The sequence below is a fragment of the Varanus komodoensis genome, unplaced genomic scaffold (genome assembly GCF_004798865.1).
Source record: "Varanus komodoensis strain SLA01 unplaced genomic scaffold, ASM479886v1 scaffold33, whole genome shotgun sequence".
Classification (NCBI taxonomy): Eukaryota; Metazoa; Chordata; class Lepidosauria; order Squamata; family Varanidae; genus Varanus; species Varanus komodoensis.
Window position 1 is genome coordinate 5049974 of NW_025335817.1, and position 16473 is coordinate 5066446.

Sequence of the window (16473 nt, forward strand, 5' to 3'; positions counted from 1 at the left end):
TATGAAGTCAATGGGTTTAGGCCATGGTGTGCCCCGGGCCTAGAACTCCCATGATTCCCCCAGCACTGGCTATGCTGGCTAGTGCTGATGGGCACTCTTAGCTAAACATCTGCAGGCTTACGCGTCGATGGTGTCAGTGAGGGGAGACTGGAGCATGAACATTTGTTTGTCTTCTAAAACTCTTGCTGAGAGGGTACCGAAGGAGCACGCTCCTGTTTCCCGCAGTGCATGTATGCACAGAGAAGGCCTATGGGCTGTATTTAGCCAAAGCAGAAAGGAGCCATGTGAGCTAAGCCCAAGCAGGTTTATTCTACCGGAGGGACAAGTGGCATGTCCTTTGTTAGTACCCCTCCACCTGCTCAGAGGTACAGCACATACAACCCCAGAATTGTTGGTCCAGGGTTATGAAAGGATTTTGTAATGCTTCGCACCCAAGTTATTAAAAGACACTTATAATGGAAAGCTGACAGACTGTAGAGCAAGCTTTTCTCGTGCAGCAGAGAGCGTCTCCAAATGAAGTTTTCCTGCATGACTCACATTTTCCGTTTCTCCCACGGTGTGTGCGAGCCCGTTCACCCCAGCGTGTCTTTCATCCCATCAACTCCTGCTAGTGTTACCTCTGGCTCAGTGTGCCAGGGCACACGCTTTGCAAGCAGAAGGTCCAAGGTTCCGTCCTTGGCATCTTCAGGGAGGGTTTGAAAAAGGCCTGCCGTGCACCCTGGGGAGCTGCTGCCTGTCAGTGTCAGCCAGACTGTGTTTGATGGACCGATGGCACAAAACACTTTCCGCCACTGAACAGAGGTGAAAGATCGACCTCCAGCCCAGGCCTGGGACCTGGTGACCCACACGAAAGTCCTACTATGCTCAGTGCGGCTTGCTTCCGTGTTAGAGCACTCGGGGCTGCGGCCTTAAGAACATAAACAAGAGCTGTGCTAGAGCTGTCCAAGAGCCTTGTTGGTCCAGCCATCTACTCCCACTGTGGCCGAGCAAATGACTCAGTAGGAAGGCCATACGCAAAACATGACTGCCATAGCACCCTCCTGCTTGTGAGCCAGCACTCGATCTTCAGAAGCTAATTGCCTTTCATACTGGAGGCAATATAACTAGTAGCCCTTGAATCTTTTGTGACAGAGCTTCTCATTTACAAACCAACAGCCAAGAGAATAGAGGTCAGAGTACCAAAGAACTTACAAACACTTCTCCACAATTTTTCCATGAGGTGATACCTGTCCGGAATGACCTGAAGCCAGTAAGATTGGAATGCTATGTACACTTACCTAAAAGCTAGTCCTGCTGGAATAGGTGACCCTGACCTTTGAACCTTTTTCACTCAGCTTTACAAAGTACCGCACGGCCAATGCTGCTTGGCATAGCCAATGAACTGGGCTATGTGTAGATGGGGCTATAGATCCAAAAGAGGAGAACGAACATGGGGGTGACCCATTTCGTAGTATTACAGGGCCAAATTTTTAGTATTACAGGGCCAAATTTTTACAGACTGCCTGATCTTATCTTTGCTTCTCTGCACCCCTGAAGCTTACAGGCTGACCAGTTAGTCTTTTCCAATTGCTGCAAGGGGTTTGTATGTTGTTGCCAAACATATGGCATCATAAGTAATTGGCCTTACATTTAAGCAATTTATGAATTAAAATTTAGCTAGGATTTTGTTACAAAACCTCATATAAATGTCCATTTTAATTGATTTTCTATTTGATTGGCACTGGAAAAATCCATTCATATTTACATTAGAAGCATCCATAAGGGCTCTAATGGCCTGTAGTTGTCATCTTTTATGATCGTCTCATCTCATCTCCAAGCCAAGTTCCAGTCTTAGTCCTGTGTGGCAATTCCTGGAAGGTGAACCTACACTTGTGTAGCCTCTGCAGAGCCAGCTAGGTTTAAGATTTAATCCCTGTACACACACACATCTAAAAGCAAGTCCCACTGAACTCGTGGGGCTTACTTCTTGGCAGAAATGCATAGCAGCGCTCTCCAGTCTGGCAGCCTCCCAGCACGGCTGGCGGGGAGACAGGGGTTATAAGAACCTAAGAGCAGCCATGGTGGAACAGGCCGAGGGTCCAGTTGTTGTTGTTGTTGTTATTATTATTATTATAACATTTCTATGCCAGCACTCAGTTAGTTCAGCACTCAGTTCACAGAGTGGTGAACCAGCAGGAAACACACAAGCAGGACATAAGAGCAGCGGCACCTTCCCACCCATGTTCCCCAGCAACACATTAGGAGAGGACCCACCAGGGTAGGCTGGTGTATGAAACTGCAGTGTCAGCAACACAGAGGGGGCACGGGCGGCCCAGCTGGTGCCACTCCACCTACGAGGTACTTCCTACGACCACATTCATGGACATGGGCAAAGGCTCGCGGACCAAATGAAACTTTCATTGTACATTCATAGAAGTGAGGATGAATAAGACATGGCTTAAACTGAGCTCTGTCCCTCCATTCGAAGCCCAGCTTTAGCATAAACAATGTGAAATATCGGCCATTAATTCCACCCACTAAAACAAACCTTTCACCATTTACTAACAGACCAGCTAATGAAAATATTTAGATTGTGAAATCTGCCAGGAAGATTAGTGCTGAACTGAGCGGATCATTAGCATTTTAGCAGGTCTATTATCTAAAGTATATTCCCATTTGAGCAAAGCTAAGGTCAGCATACACTGGTGCCTCCTCCAATTTTAACCCTAACTCATAATCACTCTGTGAGGTAGGTTAGGCTGCAAGAGACGGACACTAGTTATCTAGGAACTTACTGGCTGAGTGAGGTCCTTTTCCCTGGTTTAAGCCCCTCCAGAAACATGGGGCTGTAACTCCCATCATCCCCAACCAACAATGCTATTACACCACACATACTGTAGTTTTACTACAATTAAAAGCTGTCCACTATGCACAGGAAGAAAAGAGGACTTGTAATTCATCTGCCAGTGATCTGCTCCAAAATTTCTTCAGTTTTGAAAACCCCAGATTTCTGCATTCACTATAAAGGTAATGAGACTGCAGCCTCCCTATGAGATCACTGCAGAATTTCAGGCTGATGCACCTGAAATACATATTTAAATGCAGACAGGGATGGGGGTTGAGAGAGAGGGAAGCAGGGGACAAATAGAAAAAGATAGAGAGCAATTACTGCTAGGGATAACAGGATAAGCACAGGTAACTATTTACTTACATCTGGAGTTTTATAGATGCAGCATCAGTCTAGAAGAACAAATATTTCCTTCTAGGTAACAGAAGTATAGTAAGTGCAATTTAATTACCACTAGGCTGCATAACACAGTCAAACCCACTGCCAGGGAACTAATGAACCCAGCAGTTCAGTCTGGAGGCTGAAAGTCCCCTTCGAGGCAAATCCCCTTTATGGAACTTGAAATTCTCTTTCAGTGCACATACAAAAGTTCATAACTGCAAAGGCATTTCTGTAGCCAGACGCTGTTACATTATTATGTAAGCATATTTGCTCCTTGCTATCTGAAGAGATGTGCTCTCCTAGAAAAGGCATTGATGGATCCTCTTACTGAAGAACTCGAGCATCAGTTACGCTTTCAAGCATTTCTCACTGAAGTTACTGCATGAGTACGCTAGCAGAAGCCCTGGAGGAAACCTTGGCTTTGCATCTGTAGCAGCAATAAACTCCTCTACTAGACAAACATTTGAAATCAGACAGCCTAGGTTGAACTGTGATTATTTCAAAGCAGATATCCGTGCTCTGTTGACAGCATGACCCATTGCCAAAAAAGCATTTGGGCTAATGGCAGGACTGGCCATAAAGCCATCTTGGCTGCAGTAGCTTGTGCGGCTGTAGCCGCAGACACATTCTGTCCTTGGAGAGCAGGCAAAATTCAAGCAGAACTGCTGTGCAGGTACATATAATGCCAAGTGCTGCCTTTCAGTGTTATAAGATCCCAGAAATCATAACCCTACAGATGTTACACAAGACTGACATTACTGCCACTCATCTTTGATGGGGTTGCTCTACATGTGTAGAGAAATGAATATCTTGACAAGCTACTCTTCTACATGCAGGGGATGGTTTTCATTGGCAAGAACACATCCAAAGATGCAACCCCCCCACCATCATAGCCTTAAATAGCTTGCTTTTGTATTGCAGGGTTTATCTGGATGTGTAGATCAGCTGTAGTTCCACATGCTTAAAATAAAAATGTGTTATAGTTGCGACTATAGAACTTCGGTCTGCAACTGGGCGATGGAAGGTTCTCCTGCTCTTCTAGGGCCCACGCAGACAACCCTCCAGTCTGGGAGATGTTAGATTGGACCTTTCTTTTTGATAGGGAAATATACTCAGAGGGTACACACACACACACACACACAGATGAGTGCTTGCAACCTGAAGTATTATAGTCCAACAAGCTTTTACTCTGATTATTCTGAATATGCAGAACTGCCAAACAGAGTCCCTGGGACTGTACCATTTCAGATGCATGTGTGAACTTCTAAACCTGTCTCCTTGCATGCAGAAGATTCGCATTCGAAGCTAGATAGTGCAGTTTATCTGGATGTGTAGAATGACCTCTCGGACAAGTCCCCATGATCATTGTATTCCATATACGACAAACACATGACAATTACGACTTTTAAGGCGTTTTCTATTTGGCTTGCCTGTGTGTCCCACTTCTAGTGCACACGTGACGTTTCTACGCCCACAGCAACAAAGATTGTTTCAAGTGAAGTCTGCCTGGCAACATGGAAACAATCATTGTTTAAAGAAACCCAATGCACGCCTGGTTAAAATAATTCCAGGAATGGGCACATAATCATTTCGGATCAAAATACACCCTCAACTTTGTGAGAAGTTTTCTTTGGGACCAATAGTGTTTGTCATGGAGTTTTAAGTTCAGCAATCGAGTGTGAGAAATCCCTTGTTATGTGGGGTGATTTAAATTAAGAAGCTGTAGTAAAGCAGTATGATGGGAAACAGGAATGGAAGTTTTTCCTCTCTCAAGGCAGAATATTACTCTACTGACAGGATATAGCAGCAAAATACAAGATAAGTCAGCACTGCACAAGCGGACTTCTCCATTCCCCCCCTCCTCTGCAGCCCTCTGTATGTCCCCAAATTTGCTTCAAAGGGGCTCCCAACCCTCCAGAGCAGACCTGGGGGGCTGTGTTGGTGGAAATAAAAACCTTTTGGCCAATATTTGCATTCTTGATCGAAGACCACTGTCAAATTCAAGCCATTGTATATAATGCCAAGAAGAACATCGTTAGCCCAACGTTATTTTAAACTGAACCAGGATGGGAACATGTTAGAAGTATGGAGAAAATGGATGAAGAGATGCTCCCACCCCCTTCACACTAGCTTCTGGTATCCAGTAAAACTGAATGATGGCAGATGCAGACTGATGAAAGAAAGGACTCCCTCACATAGTACAAGAAATACTACTGATTCGGATGGCTGCAAAAGAGGATCAGAATGTTCCCATTCTGTGGGAGCAGAACACTTGATTGGGTAGCTTTTTCCTCTGATCTAGCAGGGCTTTTCTCGTGCCCTTCTGTCCCAAAGTGGCTTGCAGCTTGTGGGGCTGACTTGAAGACATGATTGGGACCTGGATCCCCCCAGGGGAAAGCTGAGCTTCCCAGGAGCTGGTTCTGGGTTTTGACTCTATCTTTGCCAAAACTGATGCTCTCCTGGACAAACTCTCCACAGTTCCAGTTCCGCACTTTGATTCTTCTCCTTAACCAGGCTGATTGCAGAGAAACTCTCACAGACCCATCTATGGGTTGGCTTCTGGCCACTGCTCTGCTGTGAACAGTGCTTCTGGAAGTTTGTGCAATGGCTGCCAGTTGTGGTGGCACTGTGATGGCAGGACTCCAGGGCAGATGTCTGGGGCCCCACTCACTGAAATGCTCCCAAATCTGGCAGGCCGGCTTCCTACACTGTTACGAAAGCGAGGTCATACCTACCGTTGGAATGGCTCACACGCATGCACGACGCAATTGAATCGGGAGTCTAAAATTACATAACGGTACCACTGGATACTTGACGCTGAACACCAGGGCTTTGATTAACGGTCTTGGAGTGCCACTGAAATGTATGTCAGCTGATAGGCTGAGCGTTGAAGGAGTACTTTTTTGAAAACATAAGATCATAGCCTTAGCATTGGCAGAGGGAACAGATAACAGAGTTTTGAGCATGAAGCTAAGTAGATCCTGGCTGGCAAAAGCAAACTCTGAGCATATGTGAGGTGCTGGTCTGAGGATTCAGTTTGCTTTCACACTGGAATGTTTGTGCTGCCAAGACTCAGCTTCTCCTCAATCAGCTGAAAGGCGGACCAGAACGGTGGTTCCAGATTGGCGGAGAAACAACAGCAGTACTGCTTGGCCAAAATGACTTTTAATATTGCAGCAGAAGTCAGTTTTGTTCAACAAAGCTCCCCTGCAATATTAAATAAATGTTTCTTACTTGCAGGTTCTGTCCATTTTATTTTTTCCTGCTCAGCCCTGATGGACTGCTCTTTAGCTAGCTAGCTTTGGTTCTGATGTGTGGGTATGTGCATTAATTGCTGTATTCTTTGTTTTTTCCCCTTGTTTCTTTTATGGTAAAAGTGTACTTAGTAATAATAGAAAGAATCCAGCAATTAACCCCTCATTCTTGAAAACAGTCTGACAGAGGCAGTTCCTCACCCTTCTCCTAATTATATCAGGCAGGAAGTTTTAAATTAAAGGGAATTGCCTGATTTACATGTAATGGCAGAGCAGGTCCTTGGATTTTTAACTCTGGAATAGCTGAAGACCATTGCACCTTGCTTGGGTCATTCCCATTTGTTTGACAACCCAAGAATATCCTGTTCCTGGGTTGTTTTGTGGCAAATGAACCAGGAAACTATGGATTAAACAAGCTAGAGTTAATGCAAACCAGTGCTTCCAGTTTCACACATCGCAAAACAACCCAGGAATTCCTGCCATTACATGTGAACCAGGTCATTAATGATTTCATTAAGACTCTTTCCTAGTGCTATAATTCTGTTTTATTACAAAACAAGTACAATCTCCTTTCTATTTATGGAGTCTGGGGGAAAATGTGACGACAACACAGAAAACTTGATTTGGAAATGACATCCTCGGCTTCTCTCTGAATGCTAAGTGGTCAAAGGCTGGTAGTTCCACATTAAACAGTTAGTTTGGAAGTTGCCTACAGTTGCAAATATGCTTGCCTCCCACCTGTTAATCTGATATATTTACAAACAGACTGTTTGTTATGAAAGGCACCAGAAGTCTCCTGTACTCACGCTGCCTTGCTACAAGGAAATCAACCCTGGAAATCAATATTGGCCCTGGGGGCTTCATATGCCGGAACAGCACTGATGATGAGAAAAAGGATGCCTCACTCATAGATTTCTGGCCCTAACGAGCTCACTAATCCACACATTGAGGATCCAGCCTGGAGCAAAAGCAACAGCCGGTGTTTTCCTGGTTTATCACCTGTGAGAGCACAGAAGTGGGGAAAGGAGAAGCTGGCCACCACGCCAGGACCCTTCTCGGGGTCTGCTCTTACCCAGACAGGCACTCTGTTATTTTAGTGGGGCTTTGCCACATGAAAAGCTGTTCAAGGTGGCACTTTGCAAGATGCAAACCACCTGTTCCAGCATCACCTGGCAGGGGAAAGTCAATCCAGAAGAGATCCTTGCCTGCAAAGGAGCTCTTATTAAGACAAGGGGGTCTCAGAGTCCTTTGATTTGCACATAGGATAAACACGCAAGAAGAGCTGTGCAGGACCACACCAAAATCCGATCCCATCCAGCATTCTGTTCCAACCAGATTCCCAAGGGAAACTCACAAGCAGGACACAGTGCCTCTGCCCCTCCCACTTGTGTTTCCCAGCAACCGGTACTCAAATACATACCGTCCCTGATCCTGGAGGTAATATATAGCCATCATGACTAGTAGCTATGGATGGCATCCCCTCCTGGAACTTTCCTCATCCTCTTTTAATGCTGTCCAAGTTGGCGGCCATCCACACACCTTGGGGAGTGAATTGCCGTGTTCCTGACCTGAATCTGCCACCGCCTGGGGACCACAGGGTTAATGCCCGGCAAATCAGGTTGCTCCAGGGCTGTGCCAGTCCAGGGCATGGCCCCAATTAATCTAGGCCGGACACCCTGGTGCCCATGTTGCCCGGCAACTGGTGCAGGTAGGCACTCTGCCACCGATAGTGGAGGCAGCATCCTCTGATAGCTTTATTCTCCTGGAGTTTATTTAGACCCCTTTGAAAGGCATCCAGATTGATGGCCATCACTACATGCTGTGGTAGCCGGCTCCTCAGTTTAACTATAGCCTTTGCGTGTCTTTCCATCCTACTGTAGCCTGAGCCTTATCTCGATGAATGAATGGGGCGCTTTGGGACAGAACCTGTCAAAATCCAAAGCAAAATGCATCCTGTGCTTACCTAGATGTTGTCTCCGGTTTGGAGAGCTTTTTGTTAGGGACAGACAGATCTGCCAGTTTTGCTGACTCTAACATTTGATCTTTTAAATCTCAAGTTCTTTCTGCCCTAAATAGGACAAAATAGGCAACGTCCAGTCAATTCCAATCAACACCAAACTGAAATTCTCACACATCTGCACGGCTTACCGCTTTCCAAGCATGGAAAAGATCATATGGTGTTGGCTGACTCCTGCCAGCAATATAGTTACTAACAATGAGAAGCCAAATGCAAAAGAGACCCTCCCAGTATCTAATTCACCCCCAACCTCATGAAACACACAGGGATTCAAATCCAGACTTTGGAAAGCTAAGCACTCACATTCCACTGCCTGGGTAGGTGAATCTGTCAGCTTCAGTTCTCCCAAATATGAATTTTTTAAATCTTACTTCTTTCCATCTCAAATCTAAGGACAGATGCACTTTTTCAAAAATTCTTACCAAATCCTAAATTATTTAAAACTTTTGTAGACTGTACCATTACCGAAGTCTTCGGTTTAACAATACAAGATGTATTTTTTTTTAAACACAGTGTCCTAAAGTTTAACTAATAATAAAACCCCAATAAAACACTCAGGTCTTAAACCATTGGGAAAATAAAAAGGTTTTGGGCTGGTGCTGAAAAGAATAAAGTGATGACACCAGGAAAACCTCTCTGCAGAGTGAATTCCACAATTGGGGTGCCACCGCAGAGAAGGCCCTTCTCCGGGTTAAATGAAATTAAATGACATTCTCACCTGCCATTCCTGACTTGAGATACCATCTGGACTCATAGTAAGCTAATACTTTCCAGAGGTGAACTGCCAGCATCTCATATGTTTCTCATGGTAGCCGATGACCCTTGGCTGAGATGGTTGGGATGGGAAGTGACGAAAACCTGCACTGGGGAAGCCTATCTGTGATTGTTAGCTAAGATAGTTAAACAGAACAACTCCATGTGGAGGCAAGCAAGATACCACTGAATGCTTCTTGCTGGCACTGGGTGTGGGGAGATGAATAAGAAAGTACTGGGCAACTGCCTTCCGTCCATCAGCCCTTCCCACGTATTCTGGATTACAACTCACATCATCCCTACTCAGCATGGTCAGGGATGATGGGAGTTGTAGTCAGAACATCGGGAAGGCACCAGGTTAGGGAAGCCTGAGAGCTGGCCACAGTTAGACACAGGGCGCTGAACAAGGTGGGCCTTTTGCCTGATCCACCAAAGCAGCCATCACATCCTTGTATGAGGTCAGGTAGATTCAGGGCATACGTGTCTGACTGCCAGAAGCTAGCAGCTATTTGAGGTGAGCTGGGCAGTAGGCCAGTTTGCTTTTTCCTCATCCCATTTCCTTTTGTGTCATTTCCTTTTAGACTGCAACCTCCTGGCAGGGCCTTTTTTTTCACTGATGCTATGCAAGCTGCTTTAGGAGCTTCTTTGGCTAAAAATGCTTTAAACCAATAAATGCATAAGGAAATGTGATCTTCACGTGCAAAGGCAATTTACCTCTGAATACCAATGGTTGTTTTCATACCTGCTTCCGAGCTCTTAAAGTATTGGCTACCCACTATTGGAAACTGGATGTTGGCTAGATGACCCTCTGGTCTGAACCAGCAGGGGTTTGGCATGTTCTTTTGGCTTGTTCTTTTCCTACTTGTTTGTTTCAGTTCGCTTTGGTGGACAGTATCATTGCCATGGCCAAAAGAAACCTCATTTATTTGCTCAGATTTGTAGTTTTCTTTCCCCTTTCTTTCTGCAGAGCCAATGCAGCTTTTGCAGGCAGAAAGCTTGCTTATGTAAGCTAGTGTGCAATGCCAAGCAGAAAACAAGGCATGGAACAAGAACGAACTACTCCCCTTCTTAAAACTCCTTCCATTACAAGTTTTTTATTTTATTTTACTCTTCCGGAGATCTGTGCGTTGAGTGTTGCTGACCTTCAGGAAAAAAGGTATTTTCATCTTGCACATTAAGTAGAGCAATCCTCTTAGCACCAGAGCATTTTGTAGAGCTTTAAACTGGGTTACATAAATTTATTTGTAGTTCTGAGAGCAAACTTCTTTTCTGCTCACAAGGACAGAAGTTGGGAGGTTTCGTTGCAAGGCTGATTTGCCATTTCAGCAGATTATCCTGACCTAATTTGGGTAAACAACCCTAAGGGTACACGTGCTAAAACACCGAACTCTGCTTTTTAAGGTAAAGTTTTTATAAGACACTTTCGTGTTAAGCTGCCCAAACTTAGTTCTGAGAGAAGAAGAACAAGTTTTAGGAGGTACTCCTTATGTAGAAGAAAACACTATCTGTGTGTGTGTTTGGAGGAGCAGTCAAACTTTTGGGGACTGCTGGCAATTGTTGTCCACGCTTCATCCTTTGTAAGCCTGGCATCGGATATTAGCTGCATATTTGTGAAAATCTGTGCTTTTCATTCCTAGCAGCGGGGGTTTATTGGCATTCAAACAGCCACTTATGCTCAAATTATCACTCCTTCTAATAACAAACTCAGACCACTAGTGCAGACAGAAATGGGCCAAAGCAGATGGGTTGAAAAACAAGAGCAAAGTTTTGGCACACTTGAGAGCACTCCCAAATTTTGTGGCAGTACAAACAAACATACTTTAAAGGAAATCTTAAGGGGCAACGGACTCCCAGCAAAGCCTAGGGAGACTTCAGCAGACCCCTTGCTGCAAAATGCTAAGTGTCAGTGGGGACAAGAAAAAAGAAAATCAAGGGATGGGACATCTAATGAGATAGCCTATTCAGGGTTCCTGCAGGTTAACAACAACACAGTGTATAAAAGGTACAAAGAAACTAGAACAGCAAGACAGTATGGCAAGGCAAGGAAGAATAGCAGGTGCAACTAAGCCAGAAGAGACAAGGGAAAAAACCTGCACTTGCTGAAATTCTACCTTCAACACAACCACAGAAGGGTCCTTTTCCTTCACATCTGATCACACGAACTAGCTGAAGCCCAGCCAGCAATCTAAGGCACAAAGGCTGAAACAGAAGTGACACAAAAGATCCACAATCTGCTCCTCATTTTTAGGAGTAAAAACATGACCATTGCAATCCTACTGTCTGCACTTTTTCTCCAATTAATTCAACGGCCCTGACAACGCAATCCAGGGAAGCTTTGGGGTGTGGCAGATTAGCTCAGCATTCCTGCTACTCAAAACAGTCCCAGTGCCTCAACCCTGACAGCTCTGGCACACTTACAACACTGTTCCTCAAGCCTTCCCAACCTGAGGCATTCTGGGAGTTGTAGTCCAGCACATCTCAAGGCCCTCAAGATAGGGAAGGCCGCAGCCTTTAATGCTATTAGCTAACCTTGGAGCGGGTGGGGAGGCAGGTACACTATGGGTATAAATCTGCAAAGTCAATAATATGGGATTTCAGTTAGGAAAACTGTCCAAACTAACAGGGTTAAATAAAACTATAGACACCTTCCTGCCCAAACCTTTAAAAAGTCAGGAGACCTGGTCACAAATCTCTTGCATCCCAGAATCCTTTGCTTCAGAGATTTCATTGCATCATTGCAAGTTTTAACTCCTGATCATGAAAGTTCAGTTTCAGTGGGAGAGACTGCACTGTTTTTGCTGATAGAATTGGATGAATCTTGGAATAGGCAAGATTTACAGAATCCGTGAAAAGAAAGCATGCAAATAAAAATGGCATGATAAAGAATTCTAGCTGGTAATCTTTGGTTGGATGTTTTAGGTTCACCAACATCATGCTGTAAGTGTATATAGCATTACATATGTTAGATGCTTGCATGCCTCCAGATGCCTCTAATGAACATGTTAATTTAGAACAGTGAAATACCACCTGCATGATTTTGGATCGACTCGTACAATTTCATTGCATGAGCAAAAGACTTAAAAATTAGAGATTAATCATGGCTTATTCTCACTCCCTTTCCCATGTAGAAGATTTCTAAAGAGACTTCACCATAAACAAGATTTGGACCCCTTTCTGCTATTTCTTAGATCTCTTAAAGCTGTAGCTTTACAAGTAGGCTCGCCAGGTGTCCTGCTTTGGAGGGAAGAGTCCTCTATTCAAAATACTGCCAGAGAACAAACCTCTATGGAAAGGGCGGTACAGTTGTGGCTCTGGTATAACGCTCAAGGACCCTAAGAAGGGAGGGCAGCCAGGTCCCTGAGGCTGCCTCCCCCGCGGTGCGTGCATGGATGGACCTCAGATGGTGCGGACACTCCTGGGCACAGTGTAACCCGCTCTAGTGAGATGGGCTGCATTCCCACGTCCATTCTAGCCTGCATTTCTAAGCTGGCATCTATGCACATAAATTGGCACACGCCACGCAAGCAGGCGCTTCTTCAGCGATTCCTCCCATATTCCCGGCAACCTGCGAGTTCCACCCAGCCGGCACCTTCACTCCACATGCACAGACTTTTCTCTGCAGCCCCGCGGATTGCTGAAGGAGGCACCGGGGGGGGGGGGGAGACGGGGGGGGTGCCAGGCAAGCCTACTTACCATTTTCGCCACCGTCTCGCAGCTCCTTAGATTTCATGCTGCCTCCCAGGAGCTAAAGACGAAAGGATTCCCCCCTTAACCAGTTCTCGGACCCTTGTCCCGAGCCAATGGGAAGGTCAACCAGAAGAGCGCTGGTCAAAAATAGCAGCGATCCGGAGCGCGGCGAGGAGAGGAGAGGAGAGGAGAGAGCAGCGGCCTCGTGGCTACAGCTGTCCCGCCGGCAGGCATTCCTCCGGTATTTAAGCGCGAGGAGGGGGCGGCCGAGGCCCCGCGGCGTGCGCCCCTCCCAGCCCTTGCGCGCACCCCGAGCGCGAGCAGCTGCGCCGCTCCAGGGCCCGCCGGGGCTGCCGCGCGCGATCCCGAGCCGGGGACGGCGGGCACCTGTTGCTCCGTGCAGGCGGCGAGGCCGCTTGCTTGGGCCGGCGCGGGCCCTTTTGTTCCCGCCGTTCTGCCTTTGAGGAAAAGCCCCGAGGGCTCCATGCACACGCAAGAAGGAACGGGTCTTGGAATGGGCCGATCCTGACTCGTGTCAGGGTGGGGGAGCGTGCACCAGAGGGACACAAGGTACCGTTATCTAACCCCTTATCATATTATTATCTATCGTAAAAACTTAAAGGCCAACAATCCACATTATTACCTATGGCGTCTTTGCCCAAATAAGCTCAGATAATAGTATGATATGGAATTAAGGATAATGGACAGGCTGCATTTAGATATGTGAGTATATTTTATGTTATCCTTGTTACTGGTGTTAGTATGCTATGTTTATGCTGTAATGAGAGGATGGCTAAAATGAAATAAAATTTAAAAAATTAAAAGGACACAACGTGGAAACAGTAATAGCAATAATAATAATTCAGAAGAACTGATAAAGCCATAATCAAAGTGACTTTCCTAGGGGTAAACATAGAGGTCTTCACCTGGTGCCAAGAATGATACCCAGCCCGTAACCTTTGCTTGGCCTGATCCTACCTGTATTGAGTGAGTTGGAGCTAAGTCCTATTGAGATCTACAGGACTTACGTCCAGGTAAATGAGAATGTTATCACAACCTTTGTTTGTTCTATTCATATCCTGCCTTTTCCCTTCAAGGTAGCTGACAGAATCCTCCTCCTCTCCAGCTTTATCTGCACAACAACCCTGTGAGGCTGAGAGTTGGTGGCTGGTCCAGGGAGCTTTTGAGGCCAAATGGGGGCTAGAACCCGGATTGCCCTCATCCCAGTCCAACACTCAACAAGATCGAGGTAGCAGATTCATATTATGTGAGCCAGCCAGGGAGGCCATTTGGCCAGTATAGGTGGCATATAAATATGCGGATAAATAAATAAAACTGAGAGTGCTGCTTCAAACTGCAAGCGGGTAGCATATGGTGGAGAGCCACAGTTTTGGACTCGCTCTCTGCACGCCAGATTCACTGCAAGCAGAAAACGATTGCCGCAGGAAGAGCACTTGGCTTGAACCCATCTCCCTGTCCTCTGGCCTGCTTTACTTGCAAAGAGCAATGTGGTCCAAGCACTGTTTACTTGGGAGCAAGTCCCATTAAGTTGACTTACTGCCTAGTCGGGATTGCACCCTTTGGGCCAAACAGATGCGAGGTTTGGTGTCTGGATGCACTGAATGCGGCTGCTTTGCCCCTCTGAACAATAAAGAGGAGAGGGGAGGGGAGGGGAGGGGAGGGGAGGTGCAGAGCAGCACCGGGACCAGAATTAGCATTACACGGAATGCACGAAGGCACCCAGAAAAAGCTCCTCTTCCCACTGAGCACCCTGCCCTTGCCAAGCGGCTGCAAGCAGTGGTGCCGGTAGGACAGGACCCTGGGCGAGTGCCGAGGGCCACTCAGTAGGGCTCTGGGGGGGCAGAGCCAGCAGGGTTGGCCTGCCACTTCCGGGTGGTGGAAAGGTGCACGCCTAGGCAAGTTCAGGACAAAGGCCTTCGTCTCCCCACATGGCAGGCTGCAGCGTGCCGGGAGTAGGATGCCTTTTCCGGTCTAAACGTACACAGGTTTGTGCCCCAGGTGAAGCGCCCTCAATAGAAGGGGTCTCCAAGCGGTCCGAGCCCAGTTTAAAGCTAACGAACCACAACAGGCTGGGCGAGAGCCGAGCGGGGCCCTTGGGACGGCCCTTCCGCCCCTGGACGGGACAACAGGCGATGATGGCGGTGTTTCCATAGCTACCCTAGGAGGCTGCCTCATCTGCAGCCGCAGCACTGGTCCTTCCAGCCCAGTAGCCTTTTCACCAGGCTTCCCCAACCCAGTGCCCTCCACCTGTGCAACTCCCATCATTCTGTGCTGGCTGGAAATGGCAAGAGTTGAACCTGCATGCCAAGAAGGAGGTATCCCCACTGAGATAAGGCCTTCCCGGGCCTTGTATCAAAATAATGCCAAGATAGCATCACATTTGAGAGGATAAAACATTCGTATGAAGAGGAAGAAAAGGATGCACACTTTAATCCAGATCAGAGGTCTCAAACTCAACTTCCCTGGGGGCCGCTGGAAGTAGAGTCTGGGTGAGGCTGGGCCGCATCAAGTATTCCACCACCGCGGTGGTGGTGGGCCGCTCATCCCGCCACTGGCCCAGGCACCGTCGGCACTTTGAAGGCCGCAGGGCCCCTCCCCCTGCCCCGCCTGTCCCCGCAATTGGCCCGCGGGCCGCGAGTTTGAGACCCCTGGTCTAGATACTGCATGCATCTTTTTCAATTCTGGAAAGGGTATTCTTTCTCCTACATGGAGGATGGAGCACCTCTTGCCTGGTGGAAGTTCCAGTCCAATTTTATAAATACTGATACTTTAACACATGCACAACTTCACTGTTGCTGGTAAGTTAACCAGGGGAACTTATTTAGTTGATTGACATTAATTTCACCCTTGATTAATCTACCTCCTTCATTAATTCCAGGCCAGCTCGGAGGTTGAAGGGGCCCCTCCTGTGCCACTTGGCTGAAGACACTCGGTGCTGATGTGTGTTCTCTCCAGTATCCCTTGGGATATTACTGCTTCTTGAAAAGACCTCTGTGAGTCTGAGAAGCAGGCCTTGGTGCTCAGCAGTGCTGGGCGATGGAAAAAGCAGCAGTGAGCCAGGGGTGTAAATGACGCTGAAGAGAAGCAGACAAATAGAGGTGCCATGCTTGCTGAAGGAACTAAACTTGCCCACGTTGGGCTGTTTTTCGGATTACATAATTTTATCCAGCCATTCTTCATAAACACAACCACCCACCACCAGTTCTGTGTTGATACATCTTCTTATTTTGTGAGAGAAAATAATGTTACCAAGGCATCCCTAGCTGGGGTGCTGCAGCAAGCTTCTCCCCTGTCTTTTTTTAGGTAAAGATACAAAGCTCTGAGAAGTGCTTGTAATTGCAGAAGAATGAAAGCAGAACACACTATGCCAAAACTATCCAGATAAATACGGCACGCTGGTTGCTGCGAATAGACTTTGGGTGGTCTCTGATGGGTACAACATGCAACAGCTCCTTCGCCCCTAACACTCGTAAATTTGGGCATACTTTTTCTCCCATGAGGCTGAGAAGTTGCACTGCACAAGATTCTCCCCT

The 16473-nt window shown here is 46.8% G+C and overlaps 1 long non-coding RNA gene across 2 annotated transcripts; it reads left to right on the plus strand.

The window, feature by feature from the left end:
• The first annotated feature begins 13311 nt into the window (after window positions 1-13311).
• On the plus strand, window positions 13312-16141 carry LOC123027647. Of its 2 annotated transcripts, XR_006415540.1 has the most exons (4): window positions 13312-13489; window positions 13824-13953; window positions 14046-14168; window positions 15819-16141. It is a non-coding gene; the product is annotated as an uncharacterized LOC123027647 (long non-coding RNA). The 2 variants fall into 2 exon arrangements; XR_006415541.1 differs by lacking the exon at window positions 13824-13953 and having other exon boundaries at window positions 14017-14168.
• The last annotated feature ends 332 nt before the right edge of the window (window positions 16142-16473 follow it).